This window comes from Bidens hawaiensis, unplaced genomic scaffold, assembly GCF_021521415.1.
Source record: "Bidens hawaiensis isolate Kalapana, Puna unplaced genomic scaffold, B.hawaiensis_p1.1 tig00042390_1, whole genome shotgun sequence".
NCBI classification, from domain to species: Eukaryota; Viridiplantae; Streptophyta; class Magnoliopsida; order Asterales; family Asteraceae; genus Bidens; species Bidens hawaiensis.
Window position 1 is genome coordinate 18,498 of NW_027497508.1, and position 18,627 is coordinate 37,124.

At 34.7% G+C, this 18,627-nt stretch overlaps 1 long non-coding RNA gene and 2 pseudogenes across 3 annotated transcripts; 1 reads left to right on the forward strand and 2 right to left on the reverse strand.

The window, feature by feature from the left end:
- The first annotated feature begins 454 nt into the window (after nucleotides 1–454).
- Nucleotides 455–3,982, forward strand: LOC143593586 (uncharacterized). Its single transcript, XR_013146131.1, has 3 exons — nucleotides 455–529; nucleotides 3,544–3,605; nucleotides 3,876–3,982. It is a non-coding gene; the product is annotated as an uncharacterized LOC143593586 (long non-coding RNA).
- An 861-nt stretch (nucleotides 3,983–4,843) lies between these two features.
- On the reverse strand, nucleotides 4,844–6,843 carry LOC143593587 (ammonium transporter 2 member 5-like; annotated as a pseudogene). Its single transcript, XR_013146132.1, has 3 exons — nucleotides 6,068–6,843; nucleotides 5,684–5,969; nucleotides 4,844–5,408 (listed from the first exon to the last, which is right to left on the reverse strand). The product of XR_013146132.1 is annotated as an ammonium transporter 2 member 5-like (transcript).
- Nucleotides 6,844–15,100: 8,257 nt separating this feature from the next.
- LOC143593592 (2-methyl-6-phytyl-1,4-hydroquinone methyltransferase, chloroplastic-like) lies at nucleotides 15,101–17,630 on the reverse strand (annotated as a pseudogene). Its single transcript, XR_013146135.1, has 3 exons — nucleotides 16,989–17,630; nucleotides 16,024–16,330; nucleotides 15,101–15,439 (listed from the first exon to the last, which is right to left on the reverse strand). The product of XR_013146135.1 is annotated as a 2-methyl-6-phytyl-1,4-hydroquinone methyltransferase, chloroplastic-like (transcript).
- Between the last annotated feature and the right edge of the window lie 997 nt (nucleotides 17,631–18,627).

The following is an 18,627-nucleotide window of genomic DNA, read 5'->3' on the forward strand; positions in this document are numbered from 1 at the left end:
TACGCGACAAATAACTGACATATATTGGTCAGGTAAGAGACATAATTTACAACTAAGTATGAGACAGAGATGTCAATGCCCGAACTGAACCTAGCCCATTGTCATCTCTACTTATTTGATTCGTCTTGAAACAATTAACTAACTCATGGAACTCGTGCACCATGTTGTGGGTGAAAATCACAGGTATGAGAAACTCGGAGAGCGGGTACGAGAGCTTGATAGTGGCATCTAGAGCGGTGTTTCAAAGTTTCGACCCGATTGAACAACGCCAACTTGTTGGCAAGGTTCTTTTGGATGCTACTCCTCCATCTTTCATCTCCGTGGCAAGTTAATTCTTTGTTGTTGTGTTGATGCATTTTATGGCATTTTTCTTTTAAAAGTTAAGTTCATACAGCAAAAGGTTAAAAACGTTCTGAGTTTTTTTTGTTAGGTTATGAAGTTAAGAAAACTGTTGCCTCGTAAGTTTTCAAGAGAGTTAAGTGTTGCGTTCATGACCATCTTCTTCTCTTGGCTTGTCGGCCCATGCAAGGTATGTATGTGCCTATGTTTTTTTTCTTTTGAACGTCGAAATTCTATAAAAAGCACATGCGAAAAATGGAAAATTACATGATTAATAAAGGGTTTTTTAACCACTATGTCCAAGATAATTTACACTTATATTTCATATTCGAAAACCAATAAGACGAAAAATAAACAACCTCATTAAATAACAATTTTGTCTTTAGGCGACTGTTTGAGAATGTAAATCTGAAGCTTCCCAATAGTTCACCACGCTACAAACATAATAGCTCCCACCATCTCTTTCTTGGCCAAACTTAACTCATCCGAATCATCAAGCTAAGCCATATGATCCAAAAGGAATCTCAAAACCAAACTTTGAAGCCAAATCATCAAGCCACATCTACGTGCCTTTGTACTTTAATTTAAGTCAAGCTCTTACTCAATATTAATACATATAACGTGTTAACAAGAAACTATCTGTTACAAAATAAGAATCAATTTATGCAAAACACGTTATAACTATGAATAGTGTCTTTTATGATTTAATTTCTTTTTGAAAAATAAAAACAAAATTTCAATGAGAAGCTTGACAAACTTGCATTGCCAATTACATAAGATCCGAAGGGAATCTCACAGCTAAACTTACATCGAATCATCAACCCAAGTCATATCTATGTGTCTATATTACTTTAACTAGTTTTCGAACCCGTGTATTGCACGGGAGTTGTCAAATAAAAAAAATTAATAAAGTCCATTATTTGAAAATAAAGACACAAAACTAGAGGTAAAAAGAATGAAATATATAGTGCACAATAAGAATGCTAGAATCTCAAATTTACATTCATATGAAAAACATAGAATTGGATTAAATATTGCTATTAGTTCACTACAACTATGAGTTTGAAAAAAACAATAAAAACATATCAAACGGATTCACAACAATAATAAAACCAAAAAAATATTAGAAGTACATAGAATAATTTGATACATGTCATATGAAAGTAACTGACATGACATGTTTTTATGTGATTCTATTTCTTCTGTTGAAATTGATTATTTGATAGGTGTTTATGAAGTAAAAAAAAAAGATTTACGATTTTAAAAAAACAAAAAACTCATATTTATAATTTTTCAGCAAAAACATGAATTGTAGGACTCCAAGTTTTTTAGGTATAATTAATCATGTTTTAATGTTTAAAAGTTTTTTTTGAATGATTATGTTTAGAATGTTAAATAAAAGATTCAAAATTAAAAATCACATAATTGAAAATATAAATAATATAGCATAACTAAAACTTTATACATATATGAATTGAGAAATGAGAAGCTTTACATACTTTAAACTGAATTCATTAGTCCTTTTGTCAACATTCAAAATGAAGATTTTATAACTATTTTCTATGAAATCAACTTTCACGTCGCATGTGGGGGTTGCCACGGTGGCGGTCGTACAGTGGTCGTGAGAAAGGGGGAGAAATCGTTTTTGCCACATAAGCACTTTTGTGACAAGCAAGCATTTTAAATCATCAACAGACTAATGTCTGTGTACTATGAGATTGTTGGGAGAAACTAGGTTAAAAATGGGAATGTCACAAAGCATTTCATTAGTTGAGATTATTGCTAACTAATAGATAATCATTAGAATTATTTAAATCCAATATTCTTTTAAAAATGTATTTTTATATGATTAAGAAAAGGCGTGTTCCTCTTATATACTTTCTAAAAATATAATACTATTAACTAAACAAAAACACCTAGATAAAATGAAATTAATTAAAATTGAGTAGTCATTTAATCTAAAAATATAACAAAAAACACAAACCTGTGTATCTATATCTATAATATATATAAACGAAAATATAAAAATCTTACGTGTCGTGATGTGGTCGCTTCCCCTTTTTTTGAAGTCACCAGATTTGCTTGATTTTTAAATGGAGGCTTCTCATGCATTTGACCCGAATTCATGGGTGTGGGTCTTATCAAACCCAAATATTTCTTAAACGGGTTATAACATCTCATTAAATAAAAATAATCTCACCAAATATTTAATATAAAAATCCTATAAAGTAGGGATATACTAAAAATTAATATATGCTTTACTTAAAAAAAGATATATATAATTTATAATTAAAAAACCAATTTTATAGTAAAAAAACAAACGGGTCTTGGGTCTCATCAAAATTATATAGCTTTTAAATCGGGTTATAACATTTCATTTATTTGTGAAACAATTTATCATTAAACCATAAGTATATTATTAACTTTTATACAATAAAAAAAATAAAAATTCAAAAAACAAATAAATAATAGAAACAAATAATATAAAACAACCCTAGTAATACGGGGGATAAAAACTAGTGATTTTTATATATATAATCCAAAATTATATACAACCTCAACCAATAATTCAATTAGAAAGATATAGGTTTTTAATTGTTCTTAATTCAATAAATAAAATTTAACCTAGCTATATACTTTTTTATCATGGTCAAAGTGTGCTTTGATGGATGTACTAAGGGGAATTTTGCACTCCACGGTGAAGTACATATTTAATATTAGCTTTTGTGTAGTAGAAGGTCGCGGACTTTATAGTTTTACTTTACTCGTCTTCTTCAAGACCAACTATAAGGAGAGTAAACTTAAGTTAGGTCTTTAAAGCCTCACTTAAACAGGACATCTAATTTAAATCAAAGTTATACGGAAAAAACATATCAAATGATGAAAATGACACTTAAACTATTTAAAAAAACAAACATATTCGTCGTTTGAACCGGACACACCACCTATGTTTTACTTTACTCTGTCACGCTACTCTTATCTTAGATCCAACGTTTACTAACTTTTTAGTTTCTAAGGAAACTTAGATTTAAATAATCTCAACTATGACGATTGACAAATAACAATTCCAACAAACAGGTTGACTGCTAACGGTCCCATCTTACACCACGTTCACGTGGTGGTTGTCGGCGATGGTGGAGTTGTTATTTGCCAATAGTCCATAGTTATATTATTTAAATCCAATTTTCCATTTTTCAACTAAAGGTAAAAGAATCGGAGTTTGAAGGAGTTAAAGAGAAGAATGTTATCTATATAAAGAAATGCAGGTACCGACTTTAGTTTTTAAAATCTCTCAATGTGATTTTATAAATTATTGAATAATCAGAATTTGTAAAAAGCCATGGACTAATAGACATAACTTCAAACAACACTGAAAGTTCACATATAGTCATATAGTACTCTCTTGCAACTTGTTTTGACTTCTTTGTATCACATGTTTAAGGCCCTAGCATATACATGTTTAAGGCACTTAGAATACATGTTTAAGGCCTAGCATACGCCATATAACATTTTACCGACATTCGTGTTTAAGTCAGGTTTCTAGAGATGAGTAATTGTGCGGGGATGTGTATGAATCTCTGCAATGCACCAATACAAGAGTTCATGAAGAACACATTTGGCATGCCAATGAACATGGTTCCAAGTAAGTCTACTAAAAGATAATTATTATAGTTACCAATTAAGACATCTTGAAATCATTTCATAATATGAAAACTTCACTCATAAGTCATAACAAATAAATGTAACCAAATATACTCAAATTGAGTTGTAGATTTTGAGGATATGAGTTGTGAGTATATATTCGGTGAAGATCCTCCGCCGCTACAAGATGATCCTGCTTTTAAGCAACCATGTTACAAGCTATGTAAGTAATTTACGAATGTGTCACCTTATTTAAAAAAAAACTTTGGAGACTTCACTTACATGTTTGTGTACATACATGTATTTATCTACTGTCTACATGCACATGTATGTATCATGCAGGTAATGTGAAACGTAAGCATGATACAAGCTGCATCGACAAAGGCATAATATGATATGAAGGAACAAATCGGAACTTATTTATAAACAAAATAGTATAATTTGTCATAAATTGTTAACTACATTTCTATGGAAGATTTAAAATGAAACATGTTGGCTTATTGTGATTATACGTAAAACCTCTAAAGAAAATGATTTACAAGAATGTTTGCGATACATCTAAAATTAAAAAGTTAGTCAATTTAGAAATACCATAATCAAAATGAAACAAGAGATTATAGAAAACCAAAATATTCATCAATTTTATCTTGTTTGCCTCATTTTGTAACCGGTATATCATGAAAATTTTGACTTAACTAGTTCATAACTTCATATTATGTACAAGTCCTTAAAACAACTTTATATTCTAGCAACCACTACCTTTGAACTTTCATTATGATACATATACTTTAAGGAACGCCTTAAACGCATCATAGTTCATACAACTTTGAACTTTCATTATGATACGTATACTTTATTATTACAACAATATAGAAAAAAGTTACCGAATATTACTTCCTTCCTTTACCGAAAACTCATCAAACCCGTGACCCGATTGAAGCTTCGACGTCTCGATAAGTTTCTCCCCATCACCCCACAATGCATATGCACTCTCCCCATGCACTTCTTCATCCCCAAATTGCAACACTTCTTCACTCAATCTAAGTGGGATCACAAGTCCAATTGCAACACAAATCACACTTGTAATCACAATGTTCCACACCACAACAAATAATATTCCTAGCAATTGGACGCACATTTGGTGCAAGCCAGCCTGAACACGACCTGTTTTTAAACTGTATGCGAGCCCTATGTAATGTTGCCACCCGTCCGTTAAGTCAAAGAAAATACGATTTAGCCTTGGCTCGTCAAATAAACCGGTTAGAACACCGCCTAGTGACCCTGCCACGGCGTGAGTGTGGAACACCGCCATTGTGTCGTCGATTTTTTTAATAGTGTCACTTGCTTGTGTACCACCATCATTGTGAACCATGGTATGCTACCGGATAATATTCCCATTATCATAGCTGCCCAACCTTGCACAACTCCTGTTCATTCTTATAAACTTTTGTTTTATATAATTATAATATACTTTATATGTAGAATTTATTAATTTATATTAAAATAAGTGGTTTATTGAACCCCTAATAAAAGTAGGTTTTTCTTTTGTGTAAAAGCGAATTCAGTGCGTTGTTTTTCACAAATAGTGCAATGAATTCGTTTCTTACATACACGGAAAACCTTTTTCTTCTTTCAGAAAACCGAAATAATAACCACCTACTTATACAAAAATTTACATTTTTTAGTAAAGTGAAAATATTACCCGCGGCTGGGGTGATGCATACTAGACCGGTGATCATGCCTTGCGTAGCACCAATAACCGACGGTATTACAAAAAACATAATATCAAGCATGAGCCATGTTAACAAGCTCATGGCCGCACACACATGCGTGTTAAGTACCGCAAGTGAAGCATCCCGGCTCGCCATATAAGGATCGCCTCCATTGAACCCGGTCCATCCCATCCACAATAAAACCGCCCCTAAAAGCATCAACAAGATGTTATTAGGTGGAAACCTCTCCCGGTCTTTTTCGTCCCTCGGTCCCACCTACATCACCAAAATCGTGTCGAAATTATCACCTCTAAGGCTCTAACCATAACCAAAACCGATAAATTAAAATTCAAAGATTAAATTAATCAAATCACCCAATAAGCCGCGGTTAGACCAGCAACCCCAGAAGACAGATGAATAACATAACCACCCGAATAATCAATTATACCCATTTTTGCTAACCAACCATCAGGACACCATATACTATACGCTCCAACGGTATACGAACATGTTAACCAAATCGGTACAAACACCATCCACGCGTAGAAATTCATTCGCCCAAGTAACGCACCAGCGATCAAGATCAAAGTGATTGCGGCAAACACAAACTGAAAATATATCATAGTTGCATTAGGAAACTTTCCAGCAAATGCTTTCTCAACTAGATAACTTGCACGTAGCGATGCCAAACCCGGTCTTCCAACAAATGGTACAAGTTGTTCGGACCCGAATGACATTTTATAGCCCCAACCAACCCAACACACCAGGACCGCAGCAAAGGCGAAAAGGGCCATGAAACACGAGTTTACAGCCCATTTCTTTTTAACAATGCTTCCGTATAATATGACTAGCCCCGGGACACTTTGGAGGCCCACCATTGTGCCTGCGGTCAGCTGCCATGCGTTATCGCCTTTGTTCATCCATTCTGGGCTTGCATTGTCTGGGAAGAGGTTTGCAGGAATGTCGAAGGACATGTTCTTTGAATGTTAGTGAATAATTAGAATGACATCATTGGCATTTTGAATATTGGCTTATATATGTCTATTATGTAGTATGGGAAAGGTTGATTTACCAAAGTACCTCTATGTTTTGTATTTTATATGTTGATAGGCCTGTAAACGGACCAAACGAATGTGAGCGAGTCATGTTCGTGTTTGTTTGTTTGTGTTTACTCGTGAAGAAAATGAATATTTGTGTTCATTCGTTAATTGTATAAATTAACGAACGATTCATGAACTTAAACTAACATAACTAAGTGAATACCAATTAAAAGAAAACACGATTTATCTCTTGGGCCTAGATATTGATAAAACTAGACTAAATTATGGTGATATTTTAATTTTATAAAACTAGAGTAAACTATAAAGAGCCTAAATAACTTTAATAAATATATAAACGAACGAAGTCAAACAAGAGTAAACCAACGAACATTCAGTCAATCAATCAATCAAGCCCTGTATATCCCACCGCATAGCACGCTATCGGTAGGGTCAGGGGAGGGTGGGATGTAGGCAAGTCTTTCCTCTATCCGAGAGAATACAGAGGCTGCTTCCAGAGAGACCCCCGGCTCATAAAGCTACATACAGGTAATCATAGTAAACATACATCCTACAAGCAAAAGACACTTAGCAATACATAGATAACAAACTACCAAAAAAGCAAGGTATCTGTAACCTACTAAGAAAAGGGCATAAGAAACAAAAAGCAGCATCAAAACAAAAAAATATTCATAAACAACAAGGATCAAGACTAGCCAACTAGACCCTAAATAGAAAGCTAAGCTAACTAGGTGCCTTCCCCTAGAAGTCGCTAACCTTAATACTACGTCTCCACGAATCTCTATCCTGGACCATGTCCTCAGAGAGGTGCAACTCTGTCAAGTCATGTCTAATTCTCTCATCCCAAGTCAATTTAGGTCTGCCTCTACTCCTCTTTCCTTCCACAATGAAGGCTTCCACTACTCTAACTGGCGCTGTTGTCGGTCTCCTCTTCACATGCCCAAACCATCTCAATCTCTCTTCCTTTATTTTCTCAGATATGCTAACTATTCCTAATCTTTCCCTAAAGACCTCATTTCTAATCGTATCTAATCTAGTGTGTCCGCACATCCACCTCAGCATCCTCATTTCTGCCACCTCCATCCTGCGCTCATGTGTCTTCTTGATGGCCCAACAGTCTGTTCCATACAACATTGCAGGTCTAACTGCGAGTCTATAGAATTTCCCCTTTAATTTCATGAACGTTAATGAACGAATGGATTTGAACGAGCAAACATTCGGGAACATAATTAACGAAAGGGACATGTGTTCATGTTCGATCGTTTAACTAAATAAACAAAAAGTTTTGTTCATGTTTGTTCGTTTATTAAATAAACAAGCGTAAACGAACTTTTCAATAAACAGTTCACTAAAAGTTGGATTCGAAAAAACATGTAAGGTTAAAGGTTGACTTTGGAATAGCAAGAAAAGGCGATAGGAGATATGTTTATTGGGTTATGAGTTGTTCACTTGTTTGCATTTGATGACAACGGAGAGACCAAAGCCCAAAATATGTGGATAAATCCATGGCCATGTTATAGGCTAAGAAATCAATGAAATCTTAGATATATTGCCATTTACTTGATATAAAGAGTATTAAAATGTTTATTTTTATTATTCATAAAATAAAAAGTTGTTAAAATTCTAATTTATTTGTCACGGTGCATAAAATATAACATACTAGCTTTTAGTTCCCGTATTGTGGGTTTCTTAGTTACATTTGTCGTTTCTAATATTCTGAATATATTTTTGGAGATATTAATTTAATTAATTATAAGGAGGTTTGTAATATACTTGGACATATTTTGATTTATCTATATTTGATTATGTTTATTTTGGATGAAACATTAAAATGAATCATCTACTTAATGATTTATATTTGTTCATTTGTGTTTATTTACATGTGTGTATTTATATTCATTTTTGTTTGTATTTGTTTACCTTCTTCAGTTATGTTTGTTTACGTTCGTTTGTGTTCATGAATTGTTCATAATGGCGAATCTAGAGAAATCCAACAAACAAGAGGCATTTGATGTAGGTGACGATGGCGGTTGTTGCATTAGAAGGGAGGTTGACGATGGTGGATGGTAATGGAAACCGGCGATGGAGAGGATAGACCAGCAACGAAGAATATGTAGATGAGAGAAATTAAATTATGGTTTGATGAAAGGGGTTTCACAAATAATGAGATATTATAACTCGTTTAAGGGTCATCCGAGTTTGATGAGAACCATGACCTGCTTATTTTTTTTTAACTTAAATAAGATGAAAGAGTTTCACAAATAAATGAGATGTTATAACTCGTTTAAGGGTTATTCTGGTTTGAAGAGACACATTACCCACGAGATTTATAACTTAGATGAGTCTAAACTGGATCAAATGAATGAGAGCTCACCATTTAAAATTGAATCAATCTGATGGCTCGATACGGGAGGGGGGAGCTGCACCTAGAATTTTTTTGATAGAAATTATATATAGGTAGGTATTGCACTAATTTTCACTTTAAGTTGCTTTTTATGTACAAGAATAATTATTTAAAATAAAAATTATTAGTTTTAAAAGAGTTATTTAATTTATAAAACATTTATTAAAAAAAGTTATAATATTGTAGCTAATGACTACCCATGATTAAATTGCTAATAATTTCAAAATAAATATTTTGAGTAAAGTGTCATTTTTGTCATTATGGTTTGGCAAATAATGCGAATTTAGTTCAAAAAGTTTATTTTTTGCATATGGGCCCTCCACGTTTCTCAGTTCTTGCCAATTACATCCAAATCACTAACCCTGTTAAATTTAATTGTAAGTCAAGGGTAGACATGTCTTTTCACTCTTTCTTTATTATAATACTTATTTCAGAGAACTGCGGTTTTCGTCCTAGTGGTTTGTCTAAATCTGCGGTTTTAGTCCAATAGTTTCAAGTTTGCAATTTTCATCCTTGTAGATTCATTTCACCTGCAATTAAACCCAAATTCCTAATATCGTTAAGTCTGGTCGTTAAACCCATCAGTGTGCCCTTCACGTGAGGGGCAATTTTGTTCATTTTTATTCTCTTTCCCCAAATACACCCCAGCCCTCATGTGAAGGGGAGTTGCGAATTAGGACTGAGGCTTATTTGGGGAGAAAAACGACAAAAATGATCGTCACATGAGGGGCACGCAAATGGGTAAACGACCAGACTTATCGGGGTTAATAAATTCAAGGTTAATTGCAAGTGAAATGGAACTACAAATACGAAAATTGCAATGTTGAAACTATTGGACTAAAACCGCATATTTGGACAAACCACAAGGACAATAAACGTAGTTCACTAAAATAAGTAATATAATAAAGAAAGAGTGAAAGACATGTCTACCCCTGACTTAACGATTAAATTTAACGGGGTTAGTGATTTGGATGTAATTGGCAAGAACTAGAAAACGTGGAGGGTCAATATACAAAAAATAAACTTTTTGGACTAAATTCGCATTATTTGCCAAACCACAAGGACAAAAATGACACTTTACTCTAAATTTTCTTTATGTATAATTGCTATGTGAAAAGATCCAATACACTAATTCTTAACGTATATTAACGTATTCGAATCCATTTTTTCACGAATCGATCCATGAAATCACATCCAGACATCTCGGAATCGTCAATACATATCCAATCAATCATTTGTTCTCCCAAAAAAACAGTTTTGGATTGTTAATCGATCAATTTTCACTTTTTTCACGAAGACCGTTTTTTGAGCGTTTAACAGGTTTTTGCCTTTGAATGTCTCGCGTACCTACCATACGTTAAGGCATCAGCGTACAATTACTATAACCCATACTTTTAAATCATGCATTTTAATACTACAAAACTTATACTCTTAGTAGTAAGTCAATTCAATAATAATTTCTGAAGCTAATAGCTTTAACATATTATCAATACTGATGTAGCCGGAATCTGGGGTAGAGGGCATCGACATCGCTAACAACTGCGATGGTGGTCAAGAAAGAAGGCATCCATAGGCGATGGCGATGCAATTGCCCACCTTGAAACAGGAGATGAAGAGTTATCCTTAGATCGTTTTAGGGTTTTATCAATTTAAAGATGGCAGACAGGGAATGCAAAGAAGAAAGGTGAAAGCGGTGGAGCTATGACTTTGTGAACAGTATCTCTTGTAATGTGTGAGAAGATAATTGGCTATTGTTATGAACAATATCCCTTTGTGAGATCTTATATTTAGTACATGAGTTAATTGCCCGTTTGCCCCCTGTGGTTTGTCAAACTAGCACGTTTGCCCCCAGTGGTTCCGAAATAGCACCATTGCCCCCTGAGGTTGTTTTTTTAGTACCCGGGTGCCCCCAAACATGAACGTCCGTTAGTTTTCACCGTTTGGTGTCAGAAAGTTAGGGTATTTTCGTCTTTTAACTGCATAAAGATGGAGGAATGCTCTTATACTACTACATACCCAGCAGCAGCTTGACCAGCACTTTCACCACCATCCCCAGCAGCACCAAATTAATGTTCCAAATTAATGTTCCAGACCAACTCGTAACCGCCAAACAAACAAGACCCACTTGTTTTCAAACTCTAATTTCGTGCCATAACTTCAATTAATCAGAACCAAAGATTGGGGTAAACGACAACCGCCAACTCCGGCCACCACCATCGGAGCCGCCCGCCGATCTCGCTACCCCCAACCATCAATTCTGGTTCCCCAACACAATTTTCGTCAAATCCAATACCCGAAATCAAAATCAAAATCAACATTCAAGTCCAAATCGTGACGGTGGTAGTTAAATGGTTATAAAATTGCAAATCTATTCCCGATTTTGCACCCCACCACTTAAAGCGTCTCTCTTTAACACGATAATGAAACTCAGGTGGTTCAATCGATCATGGTAGCGAGCATTTGTGTCGGAATCACGTGATGGCAGTTGTTGGCAACTGAGGTGATGGGGCTTTAGCCGGCTGCTGTGGTGATGTGGGTTTCTGGTTTGGTTTATTGATCATGATTCAAAGGTTTGTGGGTGAAGATGGTGGAAGACCGGGAGATGGTGGTGGTGGAGTACTGCAGAGGGGATTAAAATGAGAAAGAGAGTGATTGATGGATTATCATAGTAATTCTAAAAGACGAAAATACCCTAACTTTCTGACACCAAACGGTGAAAACTAACGGACGTTCATGTTTGGGGGCACCCGGGTACTAAAAAAACAACCTCAGGGGGCAATGGTGCTATTTCGGAACCACTGGGGGCAAACGTGCTAGTTTGACAAACCACAGGGGGCAAACGGGCAATTAACTCTTAGTACATTGAAAATTGTTTAAATAAAAATAACAAGTTTTTTAAGAATGGTAAAAAGTAGTAGATATTTAACCATTGGTATTACAACCTATAGTGAAGGAATAATTCTAGAAATTTATGTTGGTTATAATGTTGAAAGAGTAATTCTAGGTAACTATGTCGGTTTTTTGAAATTTTAGATCTTAACGATTGATTAACATGATCCAATGACTATGATTTATTCATAGTCTTCCTATAAAACTACTTGTTTTTAGGATACGCTTCCCTTAGTACATAATAATATATTTTTATTTATTTTAAGCTTAAAGTGTAATGTAGTAGGGGTGTGTTTTTTAACCGTGTTCGAATAAGGAACCCGAAGCGAAGCGGCCCGAGACCCGAATAACCCGATCCGAATTCACCCGAACCGATTAAACTCCTAACCCGAATCCGAGATAAAATACCCAAATTCAGGTTGACCCGAATAACCAGAAGTATGATACATCGATGTATGTTTCCTTAAATTTTATAGGGTAGTTTAGTAGTGAAGTAATATAGTAACCATATGTATTCTAGTTCGGCTGTTCTCAATACTCCAATTAATTTTGTATATATCTATCACATTGGATCTCAATCTATTAATTAGCATAAAGCATGTTGAGAATGTATCTTCAATTCAAAAACTTAAATAGTATAGTATTTAAACCAATATGTATTAAGTATGTTTCTTCAATCTACACAAGTATTGATCCACATGCTACAACACTCCATCCCGTCTAATGCATGTTTGTATTATAAATTTCATGTTTTTCTAAATATTATAAGTTATTGTTGAATATGGCTGCACATTACGGTTTTATAACGGCTTGGAATATGGTTATTTTTATATTCTTAAAGGTGGATAAATTTTTTTAATTTGTTAAACTCGAACACGACTCGAATTTACCCGACCCGTTTAACCCAAACAAACCAAACTTATTTGGGTCGGTTCTTGGGTCAATTTGTTTTGAGCTCAAACCCGAACAACCCGGCCCGAACAATCTGAAACTCGAATAAATAACCCGAAGAACACCCCAATAATGTAGTACCCTGGTTTCAAGATACTAAATATGATGGTAAAAATTATTTAGTGAATCAAGTGAGTGTCACCGTCAGTGGCGGATCTAGAAATTTTTTTGCAAATGTAAAAAATTTTCTGGTCCAGTTGACTATTGATATAAAAAATTTTTGATCCGGTTCGGGTCGGGTCAAATAAATATATAATTTTTATCGATCCGGATCGACCATTCTGGTTAGGTCAAATTGGTTCGAGACATATCATATAAAAATATAAGCATTCAAAATATCATATAACCAAAAATTATACGTTAAATGTCATTAAAAATTGCATGACTAATATTGCTTTATACTAGTAATCTTACGTCACATGCTTTTTTACAATGTCGACTTCTTTTAATATAGATGTTTAATAAATAATAATAGTTTTTTTATAAAACTGTAAATGATTTATCTATGAAATACAAATGTTAATAGCCTATAAGAAACTATCATATAAATAAACTATATGGGTAAACAAACAAACTAAAAATAAAATAAATCATATCATAAACTTCTGTACATGTGTTACGTGTTATATAAATTAATAATAAAGAGAAGAATGAACGGTTAGAATTATCTTTTAAAGATTTACTATTAAATATTATATTGAATTTTATCTCAGTGGATCGAAATGATATATTTAGAATATTGGGCTGTAACTTAATTTAAAAGAAGGCCCAACACATTTAAATGAATATTAGGTCATCTTTCTTCATATCTTTACATGTTTTACAGCTCTTGTCTCTCTATCGTTGGATATATCATTTTCTTTCTTTCATTTTCTCCTTTCTTTTTTTAATCTCAAATACTCTTTGTTCTATCAACAACAAATCCACATGGTCGACGTCAAAATTTCACAAGGGTCGCTCGAGATTTTGACGCATATAATCTACTAAAAAATATTTTTTCACAGGGTCGGCCGACCCCCGCACTACACAAGTGGATCCGCCCCTGCTATCCGGAGTGAGTCAGGCGGCTAAGCCTTTCATCCTGATAAAAGAAGTTTTCCCACCCTCCAAGTATCCATAAATGGAATCGGTTTGAGTGAATTACTTACCGCAGTCAAAGCCAATAGGGAAAGTCAGGTCAAGAGAGAGTCTCTTTCCGATTAGTGCATCTCGCACTTCCAAATCATTCCAAGTTAGAAAAAGTCAGTTCCTTCCCTCCCCTTTTCACCGTAAAAGCTTGCAAGCCAAGTTGAAGGTAATATGCTCCACCTTTCATATTCAATGTAGTGTAGTTGTGTAAGAGCATCTCCAACAAGAACATTTGTACACGGATATGGAAAAGAGACAGAGTTAACAAATGTGGCGGAAATCCATCTATATTATAATATATATTTTTTCATGTTATAATCTTTGAGGAGTAGAGTTTTTATCTATTATGCACCTATATAATTTTGATCACAATAGGTGAACTTTAGTTTTGATCATGCTTCAATAAAATTGGCCTAACATCACCCACGTTCAATGTTTGTAATCGCCATCACCGCCACCCTCCACGTGACTATTGACTCCAACTCCACCACCGCCATTGTATCCATCGCCTCAATCACCACTATCACCATCATGACGCCACCTACACCACTATTGCCAACGCCCTCACCACTGCACCATCGTCATTATCACTACCAGTCTACCACTGTAACACCACTAGAACTTTGTCGTCATAACACCACCGCCACCTCCAACACCATCACCACCGCCACTGTCACTAGCCACAAGAAAATTATAGCAGGTGAACCATTTAATACTTGTTTTTCTAAAACACTCCAACTCCAAATTGACCAAAAACTAAATCAACACTTAATTAAAATCGCTTCTGTTCTATTATGCTCAGCATCAGTTTTGGCCAGTTACTCGACCAGACCCTTTTGCCAGACTTATTTTCCTCCCATCAATTTAATCACGCATGTGTGCGACTCGTCATACAAGCTCCCACAACAAAAGGCATATAACGAACATGCAACAAATTTGCTCAACAAAATCAAGCATGTCCAGTCAATCAAAGGGTGTGGGTTCAAGCCTCATCAAAACACGTGTATGAGAGCTATTTGACATATAAAAATTGCTCATGAACATAAAGTTTACGGTCAAATGTTGGAAAGAAAATAAAGAGCTAAAATCCTAACATGCATTCACACAACATTGAAACTGAACATCATCCATCCGATACAAACAAGTAACTTGACCATCCCTCAGATGGGCTGACCTTTTGGAACAAATTGGTCCTTGAGCCACATGTAAACAGGGACCAGGACGTAGTAGACTCCAGCCAACCCACCCAAGAGAAAACGCGTAAGGAACACGAACGGGTTCACTGGTTTGGAAATGTCTTCTTCTTTGGGGCCCAGCTGATGAAGAAACATAATGTTAGTAAGAGAAGATGATAAATTTTGCATATGGATAGCCCGTGAACCCAATTACGGGCTAGACGAGTGTTTGATTGTGTTACTGTCTTGAAATAATTTATGTGATATTAAATCGTAAAATAAGATAATACGCTGTAATATGACATGAGGTTAAAAATTGTGTTTCTTGTTGTTTAAAGTTATGATTATCGCATAACAAGATGTATTAAGTGTTTGATAAATTGTAAAAATATTTTAAAGAATTAACTGATAAAATGACACTTTTGTGAAGAAATAACGTTTTGCGAGACGAGAATAAAAGTGCCTTAAATTAGGTTTGACATAGAGTAAGCGGGTGAATTTTTGTTATACGAAACAGATTATTTGATTCCCAGAATCATAATTATGATATAACTTATATAAGTTGTAAGTTTGTAACAGCATAGTTTTGGACTTTTGGTGACACATTAACTATTTAAAAATGGACAAAACATGTAAACGGGTCAACCCAAGTGGCCCGTTTTGGCCCATTACCCGGTCTGCCCCACCCACCCATTTGGCCACCTCAACTAGTAAGAACCCGTTACCTGCAACGGTGAATCCCCTGATGCGGGTTTGACTCCAGTAACAGAGCACCCCATGATCAAACCATGGCGACGGACCCCACGATACCATTTCGGGCCAATTCTCTTAATCTTCACATCTTTAAATCCAGCCTTTGTAAACCACTCAATGTACTCTTCCTCTCTGGGAAAAAGCATCCACACGTCCGCAAAGAAACGAGACAACCAATATGTTGGATATACGGGCCCGATAATACAAGCCTTTCCTCCTATCTTTAGAACCCTGTATGCTTCTCTGATGCCTCGTTGCGGGTCGGGCCAGTACTCAATGCTGCAATATTATATGCACATAACACATGTGTCAAAGACTCTTAAGAAAGTAAACTTTTTCGACAAGCACGCAATCATAGTAAAATGATCCAAGAATAACTTTTTTTTATTTCTTCAAGCCACTTAACATTTAAATATGGTTTTTATTTGATTGTGGGTCCCCTTTACGTGACGTGTGATGGGTCCCATAATATTGGACGGTATTTGTTTGGAATATAATTATCCTAACAATAGTACTGTCTAACTTATAACAAAAAAATGAAGAAATGAGAAATATAATCATGCAAATGAATGGTGTCTAAATGTTAAGCATGTTATTGTATCCTTTAGTTTATTAGAAAAATTAAAAGTTAATAAGCTAAAAGATAAAATAATATTGACCACTTTCTTGACCATCATAAAATTTTCAAAAGTAACTAGTTTATTAAATATGATTAAAAAAGTTACTAATACAAAAATGATCCATTTTTTAATTGACCACTTTTTGTCCATAAACATCTTAAATAACTAATTTACCAAAACTTGTGAACCAATTATCACAATAACAAGTTAACCACATTCGAAAAGCACATCCAAACACCCCTAAAATGTAACATGAACGAAAACAAATAAAACTAACACAAAATACCAATCTTGAGAAAATATATAAATTTATATACCTTCCGGCAGATATATATCTATCGGCATAGTCAGTCCGAAAAGGAAGATCCTCAGCATCACCCTCAATGAACTTGCATTCTTTCAACGGTTCCTTTTTCTTCGCTTTCGCAAGCTGATGTGGCGACTGATCCAAAATCGTAACATTCTTAGCATCAACATGTTTCACAATACCCAAAGTTGTGAACCCGGTACCCCCCACCAACATCCACCACTGTCATATGCCGGCTATAAAGATCAGCCGGCTCTAACGCCTCGTCTCTCATATCTTCAGTCCAATGGCCCGGGTTTATCACATGATCATACACAATTGATAAAAACCTATAGAACCAAAAAGCCTCTTTTTTGTGTTGTATGAACCTAGGCTGTGATGCTGGCCTAGGTAAAGAGACACTGCATTTTGGTACAATTAAGGTTTTACCTCTCGAAACCGAACTCCCGCAAGCCAAATTAACTTTGAGTGGAAACTTTCTTCCACTCAATTCTGATCCATTAAACCCTAACCCATTTGCAGCAACTCTTCCTCTTATTATTGCAAGATTGTCAGCTCCATACAGCATTGAAGATGTCATTATTGCTGATTATTCAAAACCCAAATTCAATTTCAAGATTCCAACAAAACCCTAGATGTAAAACAGCAAAAAGATTGTAAATTTGAGTTCATATTAACAAAAGTTCACATTTTTAGCAAAGCCCAAGATGAGAAAAGTGATGATTTTGGGTTTAGATTCATAAATTTCAAGATTTCAACAAAACCCCAGATGTAAAACAGCAAAAAGATTGTAAATTTGAGTTCATATTAACAAAATTTCACATTTTTAACAAAAACCCAGATGGGAAAAGTGATGATTTTGGGTTTAAATTCACAAATTTCAAATTTTTAACAAGAACCCATGTGGAAATGAATCAAGAAAAGTAATCTTGGGAGGGTTTAGTTCAAGATTATTATTATTATATTATTATTGCATGCAATTGAATAAACAGGGCTTACCAGTTATTAACTTCAATACAACATTGAAGATGAATGAATGAATGGAAGCAGAAGAAAGAATTTGTGGTGAGAAGTCGGTGTTGGAGAAGAACACAAGCTGTAGAACTAGTGATAAGAGGACACTCACAGGCTTAGGCTGTTAACAGGATTACGGAAATCTAGTGGTGATGATTTTTTTGCAAATCAGACAAATTAATATATTGTTATAATATTAGCCCGAACTTTAACAAGCTTATAATATATGAACTTCAAGAAACAAGAAAATATGAGAATATGAGAATTTTTACTGGAATAAACCTTCGTTCAAATCATTCTATTTATAATACAAAAACTACTGTTCAAAGGTACTATTTAAGGAGACAAACATGTATTATTGCTTTGAAAGAAATGGTCATCAAAAAAGCGTCGGTGGATTCATCTTTGAAAAAGTGGTCATCCAAAAAAAGCGTCGGTGGATTCATAATACTCCCCCTTGGATGACACCTTTTCAAAACTTCGGGGTCTTAAAGTACTGCCTCATTAAAAACCTTGCTAAAGGAAAACCCAATGGGAAAAAACTTTAGCTAAGGGAAAAAGAGTGCAGTATATAGCTCCCCCTCAAATTGCAGGTCGTTACATTGTTCGTACATGGCGCATGCCAATATCATGAA